Source organism: Topomyia yanbarensis, chromosome 2, assembly GCF_030247195.1.
Source record: "Topomyia yanbarensis strain Yona2022 chromosome 2, ASM3024719v1, whole genome shotgun sequence".
Classification (NCBI taxonomy): domain Eukaryota; kingdom Metazoa; phylum Arthropoda; class Insecta; order Diptera; family Culicidae; genus Topomyia; species Topomyia yanbarensis.
Genome location: NC_080671.1, coordinates 114,350,791 through 114,375,953, shown reverse-complemented (window position 1 = coordinate 114,375,953; position 25,163 = coordinate 114,350,791). Strand labels below are relative to the sequence as shown.

The 25,163-nt window shown below is 38.0% G+C and overlaps 1 protein-coding gene across 2 annotated transcripts in view; it reads right to left on the bottom strand.

Moving 5' to 3' along the window:
• LOC131679248 (probable G-protein coupled receptor CG31760) overlaps positions 1-24,545 on the bottom strand; it is a 244,478-nt gene extending 219,933 nt beyond the window's left edge. For both annotated transcript variants that reach the window (XM_058959941.1, XM_058959940.1), the window contains exon 1: positions 23,816-24,545. The gene's annotated coding sequence lies outside the window, so the exon portion shown is untranslated. The remainder of the gene's footprint in view (positions 1-23,815) is intronic.
• Between the last annotated feature and the right edge of the window lie 618 nt (positions 24,546-25,163).

Below are 25,163 nucleotides of genomic sequence, written 5' to 3'. Positions count from 1 at the left end.
TATCTAGGAATATTTTTCCATGCATCGTTTCTAATTGATTTCACTTTACTCTACTGCGACAATAGGTCCAACTTCAACTAGGAAAATGGCCATTCATATTCTATTGACCATGATTGTAGCATTCTTATGTCCACGATCTCGCAATAATAAAAACGTACGATTTTACGAACGATGTCTCAAGCGCAAACACACAAACGTCCGTCCTTGCGCGATCATGAATCGTACTCGTCCATGAGTTCCTACTTTAAAATACGAAACTTATATACACTAGACAACAAATCTCAGGGCGCTATAGTTAAAGACTTCAGTGAAATGGGGGAGATCACTTCCTTTTCTCATCTGAACCGAACCGTTCACTGAAAATTATACATCAGTATGACGGGCCGCGCAATCATTTGAAAGCCACACGCAAACGGCTACATGGTTATATAAACGAATTCTAACACGTGAAGTTATATACACACAAACATACGCGACATAAACATGCCCACGCGATCAAACACGTTAACATAAAAACGCTTGTGCGCTTCACGGTAATACAAATCTGGTTACGCTCGTGGACATGCAATCGAGATCATGCGCGCACACCTACGCCCACCATCTCACATACATAAAACACTCCAGTGATCAAGTCAATATGCACTTCCGAATTTTTATTCTCGATCTCAAGTGCGGTTATAGCGACACCGTTTCTAGCGCGATCATCAATCAATATCATCCGAGAGCCCCTGCTTTTGATCCCAGCAGCCTAGGTCCATGCCTTCCATCTTGGCCTCAAAAAATTCAAGTGCACTGTCTCAGGGCGTTATGGCCGGATACTCTAGTGACATGGAGAAACTCATTCCTTTCTAGATGAGAAGAGTGCACTGAAAATCACCGTTCGTGCAAACATTCAATAGCCTACGCGAATGTGTAAGCGATTACAGAATTTATATATGAGACACACAGATTCTCATTGCAGTCATCCACGCAAACCTACTCCTGCGAGGGTAAATGAATTATCGAAGTTAAAGCCCGAATAAACAATAATAATAATGCGCCCGCAATCTCGCTAACATAAAAACGTCCCTGCGATTAGGTGAGTATTTTACAACTACAATTTTTCACGTTTTCACGCAATCATGAATCAGTCACGGCTTGCCCTAGCAGCTATTTAGTTGGACCAATCTCAAGACAATAAATGACGTTTATATACACTAAACAACAAGCTTCAGGGCGATATTGCCGGGTATTCTAGTTATATGAGGGAACTCAATCTCTTCTAAACCATACATTCAAAATTAAACATCAGACTCGCGTTATGCGAATTTCCAAATGGCCACACGGTTATACAATCGAATTTATACGCGAAGTTAAATACTCACTAACACAGATGACAAACAAAAGCCTACGCGATCAAATACGTTAACATACAAACACTCGGATCCTACGCGATCATCCACGCGCTGTTACGTCCGCGATCTCGCAAACATGAATATGCCCCGGTGATTAAGTAAACGTTTTAGCACTTCTAAATTTATAAACGCGGTCTCAACCGCGAACATATAAGCGCTTGTTCCCACGAGATCGTGAATTCTCCACGCCACCACATCTGAACCGTACGTTCAATATTACAATCAGAATCAAAGCCCGCTGCGATTGGCCTTAAGCAGTGTTTTAGTGGGCGACAATCCAAACTTCGTCTGCAATTATAGTGAGTGATTCTGACAGAGAGCCCTTCCGAGATTCCAGTTCTACAGCTCCAGTTGGACCACTTTCAAAAAATTTTACCGTAACGTTTTACTCTTTAACCTATTTAACCCCTGGTCAAACCTTTTAATATAGGAGCCCATTTCAAAATATTGACCAGCAAGACGACATATTGAGAATAATGGTTATAATTCTTATCGTAGCGAGCATATTTTAACTATTTGGTCAAAATAATTACAACGATCTCTATCTATCAAATATTAAAATATTTACAAGGATCCGAAAGTAACGGAAAACACGAATTTTTAGAATGTTTCATAAGTTAAGTTCTGCTTAATTTCCATTATTCGCTGTGTGCCGACTTAATTAGTTTGTGGCGTCACGTCTGTTTTTGGTGTGTTGTTCAATCTTCATCTATTTGCTACATTTGGTATATAATTAAAGAGCCGTGTAGTGTAAATGAAAGTAGCAGGCAAATCATAATGTTGCACTAGGTCGCTGTGCAATGAAGTGAGTGAGTGAGAGTGTTTCTCGTATTGTTTGAAAACAAGAATATTCGGTATCGGTATTCCACTGGTACTGCCAGTCCTGAAGGCTTCAGTGCCATGGCACCGGTTCTCACAAAAAGGATCGATACTAGGAACTTCGGACAAAAAATATAACCTTACTTGTGTGAATGGTTTAGGTGACTGGTCGCCCAGGTGTTGACGAAACTGCCGAGCACATACTGTTCGTATGTCTTCGCTTCGACGTTGAAAGGAGAGCAATGCTTGACGTCTGTGGCTGGGACACAACCCCTGATACCCTTTATTCAGCGGATGTGTCAAGCGGTGGAGAAGTGGAACGCAGTTTCGACTGCAACCACCCAGATTACCTGAATCTGGCGCACCGAGCAACAGACGACGGGCACGACTAACTAGTGATTGGTTAGTTGCAGGGGAAAGCACCGAGCGCGAAAAATTGAGTAAATGGTCTGTTCATGCTGAGACAGGTTTGGCGCAGCGAATGGCAACCGCGTAAGGGGTAAACCCGGCCACTCCGAAGCAAGGCAGAAGAGTGAGTGTATAGGCGTATATGTGGGTTGCCTCATGCCAAGATGGGAGGGTCGTAGCGTAGTATGTTGGGACTTCGCTATTGATACCTCGTGGCGTGGCAGAGGAATGAAGGGTGAGCATCCAAGTCAGCCTCACATGGTATGGTAGAGGTGAGCACAAAAGTAAGCCTCACAAGGTGCGAAAAAGGTGAGCACACAAGTAAACCTCACATGGCGTGATAGAGGAGAACACAAAAGTAAGCCTCATGTGGAGTGTTAGAGAGTGAATCAGGGTGTGACAGAGCGAGCACCCAAGTAAGCCTCATACAGAATGTATGAACGTGTGATCGAGAATGAGTGAGTACATCAAGTACAGGGATCCCCCCAGCAAGTAATACCGAGAGGTAGTCCCTGGGGGGAACAATGGCGGTGCCCAATGGAGTTTAGTCGGTATTACCTAGTCATGGTGTCCACCATGAGAGCCCGACACTCCAGTACACCCCGTGTGGTAGCTTGGCATCTACTACTGCACGTGTACTGAGTTAGTGCATTCTCCATTGTAAAAAAGATGACTGGTCGAGACGGATAGTTAGACAGATAGCTGTTCATTTCTTTATCTGTGTTAGGAAAAATTCTTAAAATTTAATTGTTCCCAGAGCTCAGAAAAAAATGCACAAAATTCGATTTTCTTTTACTCTCGTTTATTGGTTTCCTATTACCACCAAATTTGCATTTTAGATCCTGTTGAACTAGTTACAATGTTATTTGGTTGTATGTGGAAGAATTTGTATATTTCCGGGAGTACATCTACTTCCAGTAAGCTAGAAAATTCCGGACAAATCCGTACAGGTATTTTTCCGTACATGCGTCGGAAAATCCGTACAGTCCTCCCAAATTCCGTACCGTTGGTCAGCTTAATGACCATGAGAATTTTTTTCAAGAATATTGAAAATGTTTAATGTTACTTTCTTCCAGATTTAGGAAATAAATTAAACAACAGGATTAATTGAAACATCGTAAATTTCAATAACAAAATAAAATAACTGTTTCACAATCAAATCTCTACCAGAAATCTAACTGATAATGAAGACCACAACTGAAAGTTTTAAAGCTGTTAGCCCCCTCTAATGGAAAAGGCTGCGCACGCCTACGGTAATAGGGGCGAGAAGCAGAAAACTAATTGTACCTCGAACATCGTTATTCATTTGGTATGGTTCAATTTGAGGACTTGACGGATAACGAAAACTGCGCTGAGCACCAAAAATACATTATTGAGCCACACATCGTGTTTGTGATATAGTTTACAAAACAAGCTATCGCGCATCAGTCACACTTGCATGATCCATTTCATATTGTCACGCTACTCCGACGAAACAATCCTATAGTAATTAAACATGAATACAGGTCACATTAATCAACGTGTCGAATTCGAAAGTCAGCTCAAGAATATAATATCACGATTTAAATCGTGACTAAGATTCTGAAATCATGAACACAAATCACTCTACTTGTGACTAAATTATCACGCTAACGTGAATAGAATATACGGAAATCGTGACTAAGGTCGTGATCAGGGTTGTTAATACGATACATTTTTTCGCGATAATTTATCGGCGTTACTCGTTAACGATAATGTATCGTCATCGAAAACTCCGTTAACGATAATGTATCGTCGCCTTCATCGTCATCGTCGATAATTGTATCGTCGTATTCATCGTCATCGTCGGTTCATCGGTTATCGCGATACATTTTGCGTTACTTTGCCGTTTATTGGAGTTGAAGTTGATGCGGTTAACTTTCAGTTGTTTAGAAATAAATACCTATTGAAGGACATGTTGTTGGCAGTTGAAAATCAATAGATTTGGACAATTTTTTTTCAACTTTTCGGGAAAGTGTATCATACTGAAGGGAAAGTTGTTGGCAGTTGAAAATCAATAATTTTGGACATTTTCAATACGCAGAAGGGTCCGACGATGTGTCAAAATGGAATTTTTTTAACTTTTCGAGTAAGTTGGTGCACAGAAGAGTCCCAGGTGCACAGTGCGGCAAAAAGGTGATCAAAATTGTTTTGACCATGAAGAAAACAAATTTTGAGCTATTGTGTAATTTTTATCACGCAAAGACATATATTGAAAAAACTACTAAGCCACTATTATTAGACCATTCACAAATTATACTACACATTTAAGTGGTGTGGTGATTAACAGATTTTATTATAATTTTAATTTAAACTAGAAGATTTTGAATTTTAAAAAGGAGAATATACATATTTCCAATGTATATTTTTTCTAGTTGGGAAGCTTTTAGCCCCTCCTCCGTTTCTTCTCTCCACTATGTAACAAGATGCTTCATGCTTCCTTCTTTTACCCTCAAATATGCAGTGTAATTTATGAACGGCTTCATAATAGAGTTTGAATACAGTGAAGACCCGTTTTTATCAGCCCCTTGGTGAATTGACGTTGACAAAATCGGCACATATTTTTTCTGCTTCTGAAGAGGCGATGTCGAAACGCAAACATCAAGACTAATATATTTTTTCCTTTCTTTTTAATAAACCGCAGTAGTTAAAATAATCTTCTTTAGTCCCTCGACAAAGCCTCATAACCCGTTCTGATTATTTAGTAAAAATTTCCCTTAGGAGGTCTTACAGTACATTAGTATTATTTTTCTATATTTTGTATCTCTCAGATAAGAAAGATATGCTAAAGAAGGAATTTACTCGAATTTGACTTGAACGTAGACTAGAGACCACCAAACGGTTTTGATAGTGTTTGTTTTACAGATTCGTCTTGGTGAAGCTATACTTGCGGAAATTTGTGGCTTCCATACCAAAACATTGCTTTTTGGACTAAATCCTTCGATAACTTCTAAGTTGTAAAGCAGACCCTACACGAGACAAGAATATTGCCAATAAAAATATTGACAAGACTCCTTCAATCCGTCAATCCCATTTGATTTCTACATGATCAATATTTTCAAGATAGCCTTACACGATCAATATATTGATCAAAAATCGATTTATTGACAATATTTCTACACGTGTAGGGTCCGCTTAAGAGATACAAATAAACTAACATTACAAAAATTCTGTATTTTCTTATGCTGAACGAAATCTTGGAACATTTTGAAATTCTATAAAATTACCAGGAAAAGTATTTTGAAATAAGCAATTTTGTGGGGTATATCAAAGAAATCTTCACAAACGTATAATTAAATCGACAGATAGACACATAGTCTCTTCAGCGAAGTTAATACTAAAGATATTCTCAACAACTTTACCAAAAAAAGTTTTTTTTTATTTTCATAAATGACTAAACAAAAACTTGCTTCTCAGCTTTAGAGGGATTAATCACCCAACTAATACTTTTTAAATGCAAAAAAATATAAATAAACTTTGCTGAAGACACTATAGCTAAAAAATGTTTTTCGTGGTTCAAAGAATTTCTTTCACCTTTTTGCCATTTTGGAAACACTGTGCACTGGTGGATTCTCCTGTGAATTGAAAATGTCCAAAACTATCGATTTTCAACTGCCAACAACCTGCCCTTCAATATAAAAAGTTTGTGAAAAGTTGAAAAAATTTCTGTTTTGACGCACCGACGGTACATGCCCAAAACTATTGATTTTCACTTATTAATAACTTCTTCAATATAATAAACTTTCCCTAAAAGTTGAAAAAAATCCATTTTGACACATCGTCGAACCCCCTGTGTATTGAAAATGTCCTACTGTCTATTGATTGACTATTGATTGTCAACTACCAATAACTTTCCCTTTTTTTCATGAAACGTTTATTTGACACGGCATTTGCAAAAGCTTTTTTACGCCGGGGTTTTTTTACATAACATGTTACAAAGGTTCTTAAGACTATCACGTTATAAAAAAATCACTTTCTAATGCTAACACTGAGGATAATCATCATTTTGAATGTTTTTAATTATAATCTATTTTCTTGAATTTCATTGTAAACCTATTGATAGTTTTTCTGTAATCTTTGTTTTTTTTTCTTTATTTATATCGTTTTATCTAACTTAACTAACTGCGAAGAAATCTAAATTGTTTGTGGGTAGCAAGGGAAAAAACTAGAAACATTGTGGGGATAATTATATTTGAATATTTATTGATTTCAGGAAATGATAAATATGGCTCATGTATGTAAGATCTCGTAAAGCGAGGATATCACGAACAGGTACATAGGGTGGTTTTCTTCTGGCTCGTAAGGAGTCTATTAATTGGGATCTGGCTTCACGATATTCAATGCAAGACCAAACAACATGTTCAATGTCTTCGTAACCCTCTCCGCAAGCACATTGATTATCTTCTGCGATCCCAATACGGCGGAGATGCGCATTCAACGTATAATGGTTGGACATGAGTCTAGACATCACACGAATGAAGTTTCGACTTACATCCAACCCTTTGAACCATGCCTTCGTTGAAACTTTAGGGATAATTGAGTGCAACCACCGTCCCAGATCTCCATTGTCCCATGATGTTTGCCAACTAGTAAGCGTCCTCTGACGAGAAGCGCTATAAAATTCATTGAAGGCAATAGGTCTTTCATAGATGTCACCGTCCAGCGCCCCTATTTTGGCTAAATTATCCACTCTCTCATTACCCGGTATGGAGCAATGAGCGGGAATCCACACTAAGGTAATTTGATAAGATTTATTTGTTAATTTGGTTAAGTATTCTCGTATCTTCTTCAAAAAGAACGGAGCGTGATTATCAAGCTTTAATGAGTGTAGTGCCTTAATTGTGCTGAGGCTATCTGTGAGGATGAAATAATGGCTCGGAAGTAAAGTATCAATGATTTCCAGACTATGGTGAACTGCTGCTAGTTCGGCTGTGTAAACAGAGGCAGGTTCTGCAAGCTTGAAAGAGATCGCGGTGTTATGGTTGAAAATACCGAAGCCAGTGCCCTCATTGATTCGTGACCCATCAGTGTAGAACATTTTATGGCAGTCAATGTGTTGGTATTTACTTATGAATATTTTAGGGATCTCCAGAGAGCGCTGGTGATCCGGGATTCCACGAATTTCCTCTTGCATGGACGTGTCGAAAAATAAAGTGGAATCGGGAGTATCTAATATATTAACACATGTCAGAACATAACTAGAAGGCGTTATTTCTTGTGACATGTGATTGAAGTACACTGTCATGAATCTGGTTTGGGATTGAAGCTCGACAAGTCTTTCGAAATTTTCAATTACAAGTGGATTCATAACCTCACATCGTATAAGTAAACGAGAGGAGAGATCCCAGAATCGATCTTTTAAGGGAAGAACTCCCGCTAGAACTTCAAGACTCATCGTATGTGTCGATTGCATGGAACCTAAGGCGATTCGTAAACAACGATACTGTATTCGTTCCAATTTAATAATGTGAGTGTTTGCAGCTGAACGGAAACAGAAGCACCCATATTCCATTACTGAAAGTATCGTTGTTTGATACAATCTTATCACGTCACTTGGATGAGCACCCCACCAAGATCCGGTTATTGTTCGGAGAAAATTTATCCTTTGTTGGCACTTCTTTATCAGATACCTAATGTGGCCTCCCCATGTACCTTTAGAATCGAACCAAATTCCGAGATATTTAAAGGTCATGACTTGGGCTATCATTCTACCAACCAACTGAAGCTGAAGCTGAGCTGGATCACGCTTCCTTGAAAAAACAACCAACTCTGTTTTCTCCGTATAGAAATCGATGCCTAACTTCAAAGCCCAACTTGATAAATTATCCAAACTATCTTGCAGTGGTTGTTGTAAATTTATGGCTTTTGGTCCTGTGACAGAAACCACGCCATCATCTGCAAGTTGCCTTAGAGTGCATGGGCTGACAATACAATTATCAATGTCATTCACGTAAAAATTGTAGAGAAGGGGGCTTAAACAAGAACCTTGTGGGAGACCCATGTAACTTATTCTGAATGTTGCCAAATCGCCATATGAAAAATGCATGTGCTTTTCTGACAATAAGTTGTATAAATAATTATTTAATATTGGTGAAAGACCACATTGATGTAGTTTCTCTGAGAGAACATCAATGGAAACAGAGTCGAATGCTCCTTTTATGTCTAAGAACACAGACGCCATTTGTTCTTTTTTTGCGTAAGCTAGTTGGATTTCTGACGAAAGTAGCGCCAGACAATCATTCGTTCCCTTTCCCCTCCGAAAACCAAACTGGGTATCTGATAGCAAGCCGTTCGCCTCAACCCAATTGTCGAGACGTCGTAGGATAATTTTTTCCAACAATTTCCTGATGCAGGATAGCATTGCAATCGGTCGATACGAGTTATGGTCAGAGGCTGGTTTTCCCGGTTTTGGAATGGCGATAACTCTCACTTGTCTCCAGTCGTGCGGGACTATGTTCTGCTCAAGAAGCTTATTGAATAAATTCAACAAGCGTCTTTTTGCTAGGTCAGGCAGATTTTTCACCAAGTTGAATTTAATTCTGTCTGGACCCGGAGCATTATTGTTGCATGAGAGGAGTGCAATTGAAAATTCCATCATTGCCAAAGGCGAATCTATGGAATCGTTACTTGTGGGAGCATCGCGAATGATTTTCTGCGCAGGAGCAGAATCTGGACAAACTTTCTTGGCAAAATTAAATATCCAGCGATTCGAAAAATCTTCGCTTTCATTAGTTACGTTTCGATTCCTCATTCTTCTGGCTGTGTTCCAAAGAGTACTCATTGATGTTTCTCTTGACAAGCCATCAACGAAACGTCTCCAATAACTAGACTTTTTGGCACGACGGAGACTGTCAAATTTGTTTTGTAAAATCGAATAATTTTCAAAGTTTGCACGTGTACACCCTTTCCGTTTCATAATTTCTTTGTAAGCAACTTGTTTAGCTTCATATGCATCCGAGCACTCTTTGTCCCACCAGGGATTAGGAGGCCGGCTGTTCATTATCATGCCAGGATTGCATTTCGTTTGGGTTTGTTCTGCTGCTTCAATAATCAAACCCGCTAGAAATTCATATTCTTCGGTAGGTGGTAGCTCTTCCGTCGAAACAAGAGAAGTGGAAATTAAAGATTGGTATTTTTTCCAATCAATATTTCGTGTCAAGTCATAAGGTACATTGATTGAATTCGTGAGGCCTAATTCACTGTTAATTGAAATAACGACTGGCAAATGATCGCTACCGTGAGGATCAGGTACAACCTTCCACGTGCAATCTAACCGAAGTGATGTCGAGCATAGAGATAGATCTAATGCACTTGGTCGTGCGGGTGGTCTGGGAATGCGTGTTGCTTCGCCTGTATTTAAAACTGTCATATTGAGCTCGTCACAAACATTGTATATCAAAGAGGATCGATTATCATTGAAGAGGGAACCCCACAATACTCCGTGCGAGTTGAAGTCTCCCAGTATCAGCCGCGGAGCAGCCATGGATTCCACTACCTCAAAAATCTGACGTTGTCCAATTTGAGCTTTGGGAGGTATATATATATAGAAGCGATAGACATGTCTTTGCCTTTAATATTCGTTTGGACAGCTACAGCCTCAATGCCCGCAAACAAGGGGATGTTAGTTCTATAGAAAGGATAGCACTTTTTAATTCCTAGAAGCACTCCTCCATATGGGGTGTCTCGGTCTAGGCGAATAATGTTGAAATCATTCATGTTGAAATTAATGTTTGAGGTAAGCCATGTTTCACATAAAGCAAAAGCATCGCATTTCAAATTATGCAGCAAAATTTTTAAGGAGTCAATTTTAGGTATGATACTTCTGCAATTCCACTGTAAAACAGTGATGGAATCTTTCATTGGAGGAGGTGAATTACCCATTGAAAGATACAATCGCTGCAAGGATGGGCCATTGAGCAATCAGCTGCTCTAAAAATGTTCTAATTGTTGGGAGGAACGCTGAAAGTATACTTTTTAGTGGTTCAGAAATATTGAATGCTTTGAAAATCCAATCAACAATTTCAGAAAATTTCAATAAACCTATCCCCGGTTGAGGCTCGGAGGAAGTTGAAGTTTTATTATTTCCAGTAATGGTGTTCTGTTTGGATTGTACATTACCAAAACCGGGAGGGACTGGCTTCGGTATTGCATCGGAATTCTTTAGCTTAGGCCGCAATTTATATGTTGGAGGAGAAATTTTAAGGCCCTTGCTTGGCAGTTTGGGAAAAGAGGATTGTTTTCTTTTCCTGGATCCTCTAGGTAAAACAAATGATGTACCTTCGGACGCTTCGTCAGAGTCAGACTCTTTCGGCAATAGAATAGCGTATCTGTTTTCTGTGGGTTCAGGAGTAGCATTTTTCAGTATTTCTGCATAAGAGCGCTTAGATCTCTCCTTCAAGGATCGTTTAATTTTCTCCTCCCGCATTTTATATATGGGACATGCAAGGAGCTCGTGTGAAGTTTCTCCGCAATGTAAACATTTTTCTAAGTTTTTATTGCATGTATCCTCTTGATGAGGCCCCCCACATTTGCCACACCGTACCTTATTGGAACAGTAAGTGGCTGTGTGGCCAAGCTGTTTACAATTGAGGCAATTCATCACACGAGGGATGAAAAGGCGAACGGGGAGACGAATTTTATTAATGAGAACATGGCTAGGCAAAGCAGACCCAGCGAAAGTTACACGAAATGAATAGGATGGTCGGTAAACTTTTTTCTCTTCTTCAATTTATACTGAGTACAATTGCTTAACATCGAGTATTTTTACTTTATTAAGCAGGGTGTTCTTGAAACAACCAACACCATGCTTAAGTATATCCTCGGCAGTGAGGCTGGGTTCGGAGATGACTCCATCGCATTCTATATCGCGCGAAAGTATATAAACTTTATATTCACGCGTGAAGAGTTCGCATGCTACTATCTCGTTAGCTTGTCTAATGTTATCAATGCTAACTCGAAGTTTATCTTTATTTACTTTCACGATCTCTGTTACAGCAGAAAATCGTGAAGTCAGATCCCGTGCAATTTGCACAAGGTTTAATGGCTTTCCTTTCCGCCTGAAGAAAACCTGCCAAGGTCCAGAAGACCCTTGGGGGTATAATTTTATTCTAAGGGGAGTTGAGGGAGGGGGATCAGAAGAGTTTTGCTCTTGTGAAATGGAGGATTCCATCTCACTATCCTCCATCTCGCCTACCATACACAGTAAGTAAATTAAATACTAACACTAGCAAAATTATATTAAAATCTACCTGTCCTTCGAAGAGTTGCAGATTCTCGCTGTCTCCCTCTGTCACGCTCGGGTTGAACACAGCGCAACCACCACTACCAAGATGGAGCCGCTGTTTACCTGTGGGTCCAGGGGTATTTCCTTACTATGCAGCGTGGCTAGGTACACAAATACACAAAAGCCCGTTTCTGCACTAGCACAGATGAATAAGTGATGATGAAACGAGACGCTTCACCAACAAGAAGCTCTGTCTCACTTAGCGCCGACTGTATGCAGCGTAACCACTACCACCACCAAGGTGGGGCCGCCGCTTACCTGTGGGTCCAGAGGTATTCCCCTACTACGCAGCGTGGCTAGGTACACAAACACTCAAAATCCCGTATCTGCACTAATATGGATGAATGAATGATGATGAAGCGAGCCGCTTCACCAACCAGATGCAGCTCTGTCTCACTCCGTCGCAAGCGCCGGTTGTATGCAGCGCAACCACTACTACCACCAAGGTGGGGCGCCGCTTACCTGAGACTTCGTTGCCTTCGCACCAACACTCGCTTATCGCGTGGTACCACCACCAAACGACCGCTCTCGCAACAAACAATCCTGCCTGTCTCCGCACCAACACGGCATCAAATACTGACACGGTACACAAACTTCTAGCCTATTCACGGCTTGCACAGCCTTGGTTGCTACAACCAATCAGCAAACACAACCTTTCAAGGCGAAGGCTAAAACTGTTATGAATAACTTTCCCTTCAATATAAAACACTCCCGAAAAGTTGACAAAAAATTCCATTTTGACACATCGTCGAACCCACCGCCCTTCCCCCCCCCCCCCCCCCCCGTGCATTGAAAATGTCCAATACTATTGATTTTCAACTGCCAACAACATGTCCTTTAATAGTTATTTATTTCTAAACAATCGAAAGTTAACCGCATCAACTTCAACTCCAATAAACGGGAAAGTAACGCAAAATGTATCGCGATAACCACCGATGAATTATCGACGATGACGATGAATCTGACGATACATTATCGTTAACGGAGTTTTCGATGACGTTGACGGGTGGTTAACGTTATCGACGATGACGATTAATTATCGATTAACAACCCTGGTCGTGATGTCATATCCCGAGCAAAGGCGGATAACATAATGAATTCATCATGTTTTGTTACCATTGTTATTATTTTGATATTATGTTATCATCTTCACTATTTGCGAATAACTCAAGAGATCGAAGTAGGTAATGGTTGAGTGAGGACGGACATTTTTTTCTCGTGTCAAGTCTCGTTGTTCGAGAATGTGTTCTGAGGTTTATTCTACTTGTGTGCATTTGCGATGTGGCTTCGCGTTGTTGTTTTAAAGATTGCGTTGGATACAGAATGGTGGTAAAAAAGGAACAGAAATTGTCGAGGTTCAAAACTGAGCGATGGTAGAACAAAATCACAGTCCCTGGCGGACTATAGAAGGAAGATTCGTTTTCCCTTTGGATTTGATGGATATTGGCTTCAAACTATGAAAGAACGACAAAAGTTTAAGTAAATTTTCCTTGTCGCTCTAAATGGGAGAAAACACCGTCATGTGTGAACTAGAACGTGCCGTACTGGACTAATGGTCTGCGAATTAACGGATGAACGTTGTCATAAGACGGGGGAGCATGGATATGTCAAAATTTGGTGAGATCGTTTTGAATTATTAATATTATACCACTTTTTTACACTCAAAGTTTCCAAACGCATAACTCCGGACATCGCTAGAACTGTTTCTTGGATCAGAATGCGTCTCGGTGTATAAGCATTAGAATGGCCAATTCTTTAATGGTGGTAGCATTTTTGTCTGTTTATTTTTACTTTAACATTGAGAATTCGATTGATGCCCAGACTCCGATTAGTGTTTGTTTCAGCAGGTGACCGAGTTCGTTCTTTTTCTGCTGTATATTGGGGGTGCTATAGAATGTTTTCGATGTGTATGTGGGGCAAGTTTGTATATTGGAACACTAAGATGTCTGACGCGAAAGGGTGGGGACCATACGATTACATCATACAATCATTCAATGAAAACAAATAATTCGATTGTAATGGCATCCTATTTTTCCATACTATCCAACGATCACTTATTACATTCACTATACTTATGATTGCCACAAATGCTATATGCATTTTTTTTTGCATTTTAATTGTGATATATTCATTCCATGGATCAATTTCTTATAACTGTTCTACGTATAAATTAGATGCCTTCCATTCTGGCGATATATGAATGGCTGCAAATAAGGTAAAATAAAATTAAATAAGGTTGAAAATTTTCAATCTGGTTGAAATTTTTTCTTTCGAATTGGTTCACCCCGACAAACATTTTGCATAAAAACATAAATTTTACATCAGTACCTATCGATTTTTGTTTTTTTTTGTTTATTTTTTGGTTATTTATGTGTGTATTTATTCATCTATTTATTAATTTATTTATTTATTTATTTATTTATTTATTTATTTATTTATTTATTTATTTATTTATTTATTTATTTATTTATTTATTTATTTATTTATTTATTTATTTATTTATTTATTTATTTATTTATTTATTTATTTATTTTATTTATTTATTTATTTATTTATTTAATTCCAAAAATACTTTTGAATTTTTGATTAAAAATTTCGGCTTCAAGATTTTACCAATGACGCGCATGGTATGTGCGTCACACATCATACTGGTTGTTGGTTAGTGTTTGTTTCATACTTCTCTACATGATTTCTTAAATACTTACGTCGCATTATGTGAACCTCTATTTTGATGGTTTTACTAAATAAAACCTTTGGTGCAAGAGGATGAGAATGAACTATGAATGAATTTAAGTTCATCAATGTCCACTATCTGCTTTGAAATGAGAATTTCCATTTCAGAATTATATTTTTAATTATGTATATATGGGTCTTTATTTTAAGGCACTTATGCGTCCTGCAGATTTCTTAGCATTCTAGCCAAGATCTAATCCATATAACTCATGATGTGATAGGTGCCGGTATAATGAATATGTTTTTTGTTGCATTATTCTTCAAGAAACAAGAAAAAATAAGAAAAAGCGGAGAGTATCTGAACCTTAGACAGGTTAACTTTTACCCGCTGAACAGTTTCCTCGTGTTTGCTGACCATAGACGTAGTTTGACGTTACGCATTGCCATTCCAGTACATTCATTTCTTCGATGAAATGATTTAATTGCTTTCGTGACATAACAGACCAACATAGCCCAGGTAATTGAAGGAACATGTTTTTTCACTGTATTATATTCACTGTATTCGTTGATATCCATTTATTACTCATATTATATGGACTGTGCGTGTACAATAAATAACATATTCATAATATTGTTTATATTTAATAAATAGTATTATTCCTTATACTCATTATAATCATAATATTCATCAGTATACCTGCTGTCGTTTAGTTACTTTTTTACTTCCTAGCTAATTTAATCATTATAATTTTTCGTTTGTTTTATATTTACCACTTTATACTTAAATTGATTAGATAGAGTTGCTTCGAAGAACCCGCTTTGATTATATTGTAGTATGATTGTCGATTTCAGGCGCTATGGTCGGACTGCGGTTTAATCCTTTATTCAACATTATGTTTGTTATATACCTAATCAATTTAAGTATATTCACATATAACATTTTATTCCTTCGAAGCATTTCATTACTTTTATTTTCTAGATGAACTGTATTGATTACATTCATTATATACATTTTATTTTTATATTTATTTCATTATTTGGGCAGGGAGGGTGGATCAGGGCATCATACGAACTGTGTCATGGATTAGGGTACGTGGATCGCCTGTCTCTAGTCAAAACATAATAATGTTTGCACTAACTTCCTAATTCTTCGGAATTATGTAGTTAATCTTAATATTTCTATCTGTCATGGCACGGTAAGTTTGACGCGCTCTTCTCACACAAATCATCAGGTAGTTCCTTAACGAGTATTGCAAATTGTGCTATTCGAATAGCTGGATGTTATTGCTAGAAGGAGATTCTTAGTCCCTTGGGACTGTCCCTGTGGAGTGCGCATAAGAACTTCTGCTTATGTATCTAACCCTTTTTGGCCCTTCAAACATGCAATAAAATGAAGGTTATTCGCTAGTATAATTTTGTCCTTGCTGTTAAAAGCAACTGCAGCCATTGGCGTAGCCCTTGCACTGGTGGTGGCTTCATTACATCATCATCATCATCATCATCATCTTCACAATTTGCGAATAACTGGATCATAACAGAATTTGTTATCGCTGCAGTTTTTGATGCCAGCATTGAAAATCTCGAGGAATTTCTACAGTTTGACGGTTTCACTTCAGTTTCTAAGTCGAAGGTAATATAATTACACATAGAGTGAGTCGAAAATTATGGTGACGTTTTAGATTGATTGGTAAATCAGCTACACCCAAGTAGCATTTCTAATTCTATGGCACACTCCAAGTGCAAGTTTCAGGAGTACTATAAAACCTTTATTGTTACAAGGGTAGTTATCAGAATGAAAGTAAAGTTTTACAGTAATGCAGTATATGTATTTATTTCAGCTTGAATTAATTTTTTGGATGAGTTTGAGAAAACATTTGTGATTGGCATCCCCCATTAGAACTTATATAGTCGCACAGTTTAGGCTAGCTGGACAAAACATCAAAATTTTATTTGGGATTTTTTGAAACCTCATCGAGATAAACGTTCCAATCCTATTACATGGGTGCGTTACGGCTTCGCCTCATCAGAAACCGACACTAACTTTTTGTCGGAATAGATTAGCGCCGGCTTGACGCAAATCCCTAAAAGCTAAATCATAATCGTGTTTCAATAGAACGACTGATTAAACGTGATGTCCCGTCCGAGCAGAAGTTCTGTTTAGGGGAAGATGGGGTAATACGCACCCCCGGGGCAAAATGCACCCCTAGCTTATATCGAAAACTGATGAAAATTTCTAGATAAGAGTAACACCAGTCGAAAGTCCGTTATAGCAAACATACACTGTTAAAGTTTGATAACCGTACATCAATAGCAGCTCGAGAAATTAACAAAAATCAATAACGTGCTCTTCTCATGTAATTATTGTGGCTCGTGCAACAAGGATTTGCAGCTCTTATAAATGCTGTTTACTATTATATCAGTGCATTCCAGTTATATTTATACTATTGTTCATTATTGTGTCGCACTATATATGAAAAACCTACTAAATAGCTCACTTATTTTTGCTAAGTTTATATCTCTGCTCCATCGGGAGCAAAATGCCCCAAAATTTGATTTTGCTGATTTTTGTTAATCGAAAACAGCAAAATCGTTCTGAAAACCTACTGATTGCATAACCTAAGGCTGTTTAATGGCACACTTTTGTGAAATCCCGTCAGGAAACAAAACTACTTGTTTGTTCACGGAGCATTCTGCCCCGTTGTTGCGATGCATCCTGCCCCGTTCTTGTAGTGCATTATGCCCCGTTGTTGTGGTGCATTTTGCCCCCGCACAGATGCGTTTTGCCCCGCTTATTTTTCAAAAAGTCATTTTTATTGATTTTGAATTGAATTATTTTCATGTTTTTGAATATTTTGCAAAGCGTTATAATTGTGATTACAGAGGAAAATGTTGGCTGAACGATATCATTAGTTAAATTCTCCCGATTGATGTTCTACTGCTGAGTTATGATCATATTTTCTTAGGGAGTGCGTTTTACCCCATCTTCCCCCTATGCCGATAAGACACAGTGAAGCCGAAACATGTATTGGGTTAGCAAGCCTATGCGAAAGCATTATGCTATATTGCACCCTAAGGAGGAAAATTTGGTAAACACCAAAATTTCTCACTAGGGCGAAGATTTTTGGGTAAAACCAGTCTTTGCACCTGAAGGGCACAAATCCTTACTTATTACATACCCAAAAAATATAGCATAGAAAAAAATATAGCATAGCGTTCCAATCTGTTTAAAATAATTTTAATCGGAAAAAAATAATGCGTGTGTGGCATTGGGCGAAGCAAACTACAAATTGGTCATTGCATTGGTTTTGCTGCGGTGGAAAAAATATTATTTGTATATGAAATGTGAATTTAACGTCCGTCAAAAGTGTACACAAATTTTTGTGCCTTAAGGGTCAGGTCTGAAAAAAATCTAACGCCGATTGTCTTACAGAAAAATTTCATGTTCCAATGATGCTCAGAGATATTTCTTAGCAGCGCTGTGTATTTACAGCAAGAAACTTTGAGGAAAACTAAAACAAAAAGAATCGACTCAAATACGATCAGAAGTACATTTCTATTGTGCGATGTTACGACGAAAGAATCAAATTGGATGGACTGCTGAAGTTGATAACAACAATATTTAAACCAAGGTAGTTTGGTAAGATCAAATCGGTATCAGAGCACTATTATCGACGTTATTTTTCTACCATAAAAATGTATCGATTTGTTTCATAACCACTCGAATGAACTTTGGAATTGATCTGCTACGAAGCTACTTTGAACTGTCCGGACATTATGCAGGGTGATGAGCACAGTGAAATTCATTGTAAATATGTAGATGCCCAAATGATTCAGTTAAACCAAACTGATTTAAACGTCTTAGTAATATAGGGGAACCCGGAGTTATTAAGACCGTGGGGATAATTCGGACCCCCTCGATTTCTTAGAAAATCGTAAGACTTTGTGACTGACGTGACGTTCGTGCACGGAAAACCGATTCATCACAATTTCAACTAAAAAATTAGTTAGGTTTTTGGTTTCGTCTAGTTAATATTTGGGCGAACTACATTTTTGTTGAAAACAATAATCCAACGCTGTTGATTTGATGCTGTCAATTTCAGTCTGGGCACGAACGTTTCAGCCTAGCACAAAACTTAAAAAGCCGACCTGAGCTAAAGCTAGAAACGCTTGTCTCAGCTTGTAACGCTTGTTTTTGTCCAGACACAAATGCATATGCCGTTACACAACCTTTTCAGCCACAATCGACTGGAATTCAACTAATCTCATTGTTGAATTCAACTGCTTTATCGTAAAATACAACATAGGATATTTCAAACGTTTTGTTTCACCGACCGAAGGATGAAGGTATGGAATTAAATTGTTGAAATACTCCGTATGCCAGTAATTCACACGTAAATATAACATAGAGTAATGTTTCTCATAATGTTATCTTTTTATAAACTGCACTCTCAAATGAGACGAAATAGCCAAAGGTATTTAAGGATTTTTGATAATTGCTTGGTGATTTCAATTTTAGATGAAAGGTATTTTATTCTATTTAGTCAGCCAGCACTACAAAAAAACTTCATACTTATTCCACATCTAGTTTGGAATCTCAAAAGATGAAAAATAATTATCATATTGCTTATTACTTTCAACTTTCAGTATACATGTATTGAAAAAAATGTCAATCAAAATCATCCCTTTATTGAAATGTTTTTAGAGAAAAACTAGGTAAAACCAAAATGAGGTCAGTTGAATTTCTGTTTTTGTGTACTGGTTCAGGTATTTGCGTCCAGGCTAAAACAAGCTTTCCAAGCTGAAATAACTACCTACGTGCATAACTGTTATGCCCAGCGTGTATGAACATAGTTGCTGTCGCTACCTTGATGTATTTCAGTAAGGTGTGCATTAGAGTAACAGGAAAAAAATGACCCCTATCGGCCCACCCCTGAGTCGATTCCTAGTCCCACCAGGAGTACTTGCTCCAAATTTGAAGCAAATCGGATAAGTCTAGCTACCGGACCAACGTGCCTGAAGTTTGTATGGGATTTTTCGACAATTTACATGTAGAAAACCCACAAACTCGCATTTTCGCCGCTAGGTGGCACTATATGCATCGTATTATCACTGTAAGTGAAAATAAGAAAGATAATTTAATTCCCTACAAATTTGTTGAATATTGCTAGTCAATCCGGTTTTGGTAAAAGAAGTTATTAAACTTTTAACGAAGTGATGTCTGAGTCAGTTTTGCAAGGGGCCTAGCACTGCATGATTGTTGATTCGCACGAACTAAACACTTTTGTGAAATAATGGTTAGGTTTAGGTCAATAGTATGTTCGGAAGATTTAGAGTAGGTAATACGAGTCATGTTTTGGTTGGATAATTTTAGTTCGACATTTTACAGCATAGAGGGCGCCAATACTAACTTTTCAAAGGAAAGAGATAGAGATTAGGTGTCTTCCACAAAGTTGTAGAGCAAGCATTTTTAAATAATTCTTCCGAACATCTCGATATTCTATCTCACTCCAATGAAAAGTTAGTGTTGGCGCCCTCTATGCGGTTACAGGTGCAACTAAAATTTTCTAACCAAAACGTAACTCATAGTATGTACTACAATTCTTGTGAACATACCATTCAGCTAAAGCTAACCATTATCTCACAAAAATGTATAGTTGGTAGTAATCGAGTACCAATCCGCAACCATGCACTGCCAGGCCCCATGCAAAACTGACTCAGACATCACTTCGTTAAAAGTTCAATAACTTCTTTTACCAAAGTCGGATTGACTAGCAGTCTTCGACAAAGTTGTAGGCAATTAAATTATCTTTCTTATTTTCACTTACAGTAATAATACGATGCATATAGTGCCACCTAGCGGTGAAAATGCGAGTTTGTGGGTTTTCTACATGTAAATTGTCGACAAATCCCATACAAACTTCAGGCACGTTGGTCCGGTAGCTAGAGTTGTCCGATTTGCTTCAAATTTCTAGCAAGTACTCCTGGTGGGACTAGGAATCGACTCAGGGGTGAGCCGATTGAGTTTTCAAAAATTCATTATTTTTCTGGGCACTCTAGTGTGCATCTTGGCAACTTTGCTGTCATTTCGTATGAAATTGAATCAAAATCAATAATAATTTTTAATAACTATTATTTGGGAATCTCGCAAAATTAAGAGAAAATTTAGTTACGTTTTTCATTTTTCTGTTGAAATCAACTAATTAGGAATACAAGAATTTGTTTTATTTTCTTCATCGAATGGTTTTCAGTGTGGAATCGCTATTCTGAAATATTAATTTTGACAGCTGAATCTCATTCTTCAGTTTTTTTAGATACAATGTTTCATTTTTTTTGCCATCCTCAAAACAAAACAAACATTGTAATGGTAAAATCGCGATTAAAGTAACAAATAAAAGTGAAAAAAATGACAGGAAAGTGATATGGAAAGCATGAGGCTCCTATTTTATGGAATGATTTTTGTTTCGGTGAAACGACAGATATTTTCAAGACGCTCACTACCTTTAGGCGAAATGGGCGTACGGCGTTATTTGGACCGCCTATTCCATCAATCACCGTTTAGCGGCTTGTGTCTGCGCACACGATTACACACGCCGCTGCAAGGAAAATACATGATGCGTCAATCGACATCTGTGACTAACCAGATTAATTAAAAAAAACTTTTTTAGTTTTTAATGAGTTTCTCCAATAAAGATTTCATAGGTAAACATAATTCTATTGTAAAAAAGGGCGGTCTGAATTAACCCGTAGGCTGGCTCGAATTACCCCTACATTCTAAAAGGATGGAAAACCTAGAGTTTTGCAAATCGTTGCCTGGCGCTGCCATGGAGTGGTGCAAATGATTTTTATGGCTCCAAAATGTAGCTAAGGTTTCAAACTAACAATTGGACCTTTAACGATAATTTTTTCACATCTATCTACCTGAAATGGAGATTTGCTTAGGTAGGTCCTAATGGCTTCGGGTTCTACCATTTTCAATGAATATATAAAAACTTTCAAGTGATAATTGTAAATACAGGGTATCAAGTTATCATCAACTAACGAAAACACGTTAAACACCAATTTTCATCTATAAGCAGTTTTATGAAAATGATAACTGGATGAATTATTCGATAACATAACATACATAGCACAATTTGTTATCAATATGGCATCAATGATAACTTACATTGTTATTATATCTATAATCAAGGTACAAAACTTTTTTATTATTTTTGTTATATTGGCTGTTAAATCAACCAAATTCATAACATATTTAGTTTTCAAACTGGTGATAACCAGAGAACACATTTTGTTATCAATAAGTTATTTTCTTTTGCTCGGGATGATATCATCACATCAACTCGTGAATAAAATAATAATAATAATAAAATTACGAAAATCGTGGCTACAGTCCTAAAATCATGAACACAAAATTACGTTATTCTGCCAGAAAAATCTGATGGTAAAGCTATGAATAAAAAATTCACGGTAATGTAACGAGAAATTATTAGAAACGTGACGAAGCTTCTGTAACCGCGAACATCGTGTAAAAATCGAATCTTTTAGAACATCTTATAAACCAGGTTATCCCCAAATCAAGAATCATAACAAAAACTAAACATGTTCAGGAAAGAACCATAGTCACCTAACCAAACAATGGAATGTAACGCCATGGATAATTTTTACGTGAACTAGTTTTTTGAAAACACAAATAGTTGCATGAATACGAGGTTTATTATTCTTAATTTCAGGAACTTTGTCAGCATTTTTGTAAATCGTTCTGTTCACGAAATCGTGATTTTTTGTTCATGAATTTTTTTCTGTGTAAGAATCAATTTCCAGCTTGAGAAAGAACACTGGAATTTAATGGATTGAACTTTGAAAAACTACTTGGGTACCCTGTCGATCACAGGACTGTTAAGAAATGTTATAAATTACTTTTGCTAGATTAGTTCCATACTTTGCAATTACTGAGTCGAAATCAAAACTTTCACCACGCAGTAATTTGAATCAGCAGAGTCTAGCAAATAAATTTTGAAAGGATAGTGTGATTAAATTATTTATTAACCACTATTTACATATGAACCTCGTTAGGAAAGGAGTTTCTAAAATATAAAATTAAGTTAAGTTACATCGATAATAAGATGTATTCCGCCAGGATGGTGTGCTCTCCTCCCTTTGTCATTGGGCTGGAGCCAGCTATACGATAGAGTTATTCATTCTTTTTTTCCAACTGTGCAAATATTTATTAATCAATAACCAATGCTTCCACATCAACAACTAGCACTACCAAAAAAGATCCAGACTATAAGGAGATAATGATTCGTGACTGTAGTCATCAAATCAAAGAAACATATCAGAACAATCGAGTTACTGTTGAGAAATATAAATTCTATTCTACTAAAACACCTTCAGTCTGAATAGGGGGGCAATGCTACCCTCTTCATAGCTCCCTTTTGCAGCCACCAGTGCATAGCACTATATATATTATTTCTATCCTTCAGTGTAGGAATACTCCTTCTTCGGGAGAAAGTATTAAGTTTCAGAGCGATGCACGTTCCGCACAATAAATTGGATCCGGAAATTGACGGCACGTGAACTATAACAAACGATCTTTATTGGTATCCATGTCGGGATGTGCCAACAATTAATCAAGTTGTGTTTTAGAGTTTTGATAAACGTGACACGTAGTAATAAGTGTGCAAGATTTTTGTAATGTCTAACAGAATGATGACAAATCTAAATATGAAAGAGTAAAACTGGAACAATTACATATGCAAAATATCACGCAGAGGTTGGATCTGAACATGCAACCTTTGAATCTGCGGACCAATAGTTGCAGGTTTGGATCCTACATCTCCAGCGATTTATTCGCATAATTGCCCATTTTGATCTGTAATTTCGTTGAACATTAAAAATTCTTTAATCAAGGGACTCACGCCAAAACCATTAAAATTAAATGTATGTAAGATTAAACATGCTTAGTTGTGGAAAGCTCTACAAACACCTATTTGGTTCGAATTAAAAGCAAAATATCACAGTCTCACTATTGATTATTCTGATTATTACCATGAAATAAAGCGACTCGCTGTTTCCACCTTCATATATTTCTCGTTTCTTTTTTCCCCAAACCGAGCCTCGCAATTGTGCGTAAAAGAAAAAAAAAGTATCAAGGTCTAAGCATAATTCCCGTATTGCCTATTCCTGATCACGTAACTCTGAGGAAATTCAGACTATTTACCTTTGATCGATGTAACTTTCCCAAGGTTTCTCCTATCAGGCCAATGATCCAGCGCGTACGACTTGTTCAACGCCCCTCCATCGTAATCCTGTCTGGTGCTAATTGAACTAATAAAACGCAACAGTATGCTGCTGAATTAGGTAGCTTCAAGAGAAAACACTGTCTCACTCGCTGCGACGATGCTGTTACAGTTCCAACACACTTACACAACTATCAAACTTTAGCTAGACTCGTGGAAAAAATTTCACCATCAACATTCACCATCAAAACGACGGGCTACCAATCGTTACACAATTGATTACACTTTTCTTGGCTAGCGGCGAATCTCCTATGGACTCGGTTGCGCTTTCTTGCATCGGCTGCCAAATCAGCAGATTTTTCAACCCCAAACACTTCACATCCTAACCAAACTGCGTCACTAGAAAAATTTAATCCACTGCTCCTTTTTCCTATAAATAGCACTTTATGCGTATATATGTTGCAGCGCTGCACAGGTCTCCCTAAACGGCTTCACTGGTAACTAGTAACGAGGCACCACTGGCTTCCAGCTGTTGAATCACTTACTACTGCCCGCACAGCCGGAAGCAGGGATGGCGGAGGGGCCAATAAAACCAAATCCGCTTTGCTGGGCCTGCTGGCTGGTTCTTAAACCTCATACAGCACAGCAGCACACTTTCTTCGATACAGAGACCTGAGCACGAGCAAACAATCCCAAGCGGGCGACGCTCAGGGCGACCAGAACTCGACTGAACGGTTTGGGTGGTCGATTCGAGAGTCCTTGGGTGGTTTTTTAAGGGGAAAGCTCTAGCTAGGGAAAAGTCCTTTCCGGAGAATGAAAACTGTTCGAGAGCGAGAGAGAGTGAAGAGAGAAACTTCAGCGAGGAACTTTGTTTTTTAGTCATTTCGTTAGGTGTGGAAGAGATGTGTGCGTAAGAAATTGATCCTTCACGAGATATTAAGTGCTGGCTATGGGCAGGAGTTTTCTTATCGTGTACGTGATACTAATCGGTTTTCGTTGGAGAGACATTGCCTTTTAGAAATATATTTTGCTTCAAGTATATGATGAAGAAAAGCTTAGTACTGGCTATTTCAATGTCAAACAATTTAATGTTTCGGGATGTTCAAACTGTTTCCCAATTCCGTATTTCTACAGACCGGTCATATAAGTTGAAATCAATTTATTTCGAATATCCTGGAAGAGGACAGAATAATGATGATGTAAAGCAATCTTTCGGTTACAATTGGAACTAAGCGATACCTGGCATCTGGCAGTACAGAGTACAGTACAGTGAATCGTCCGTACGTTCGACCCCCGACCTGGTTCTCAGTGCCGAAGGAATACTAGCCA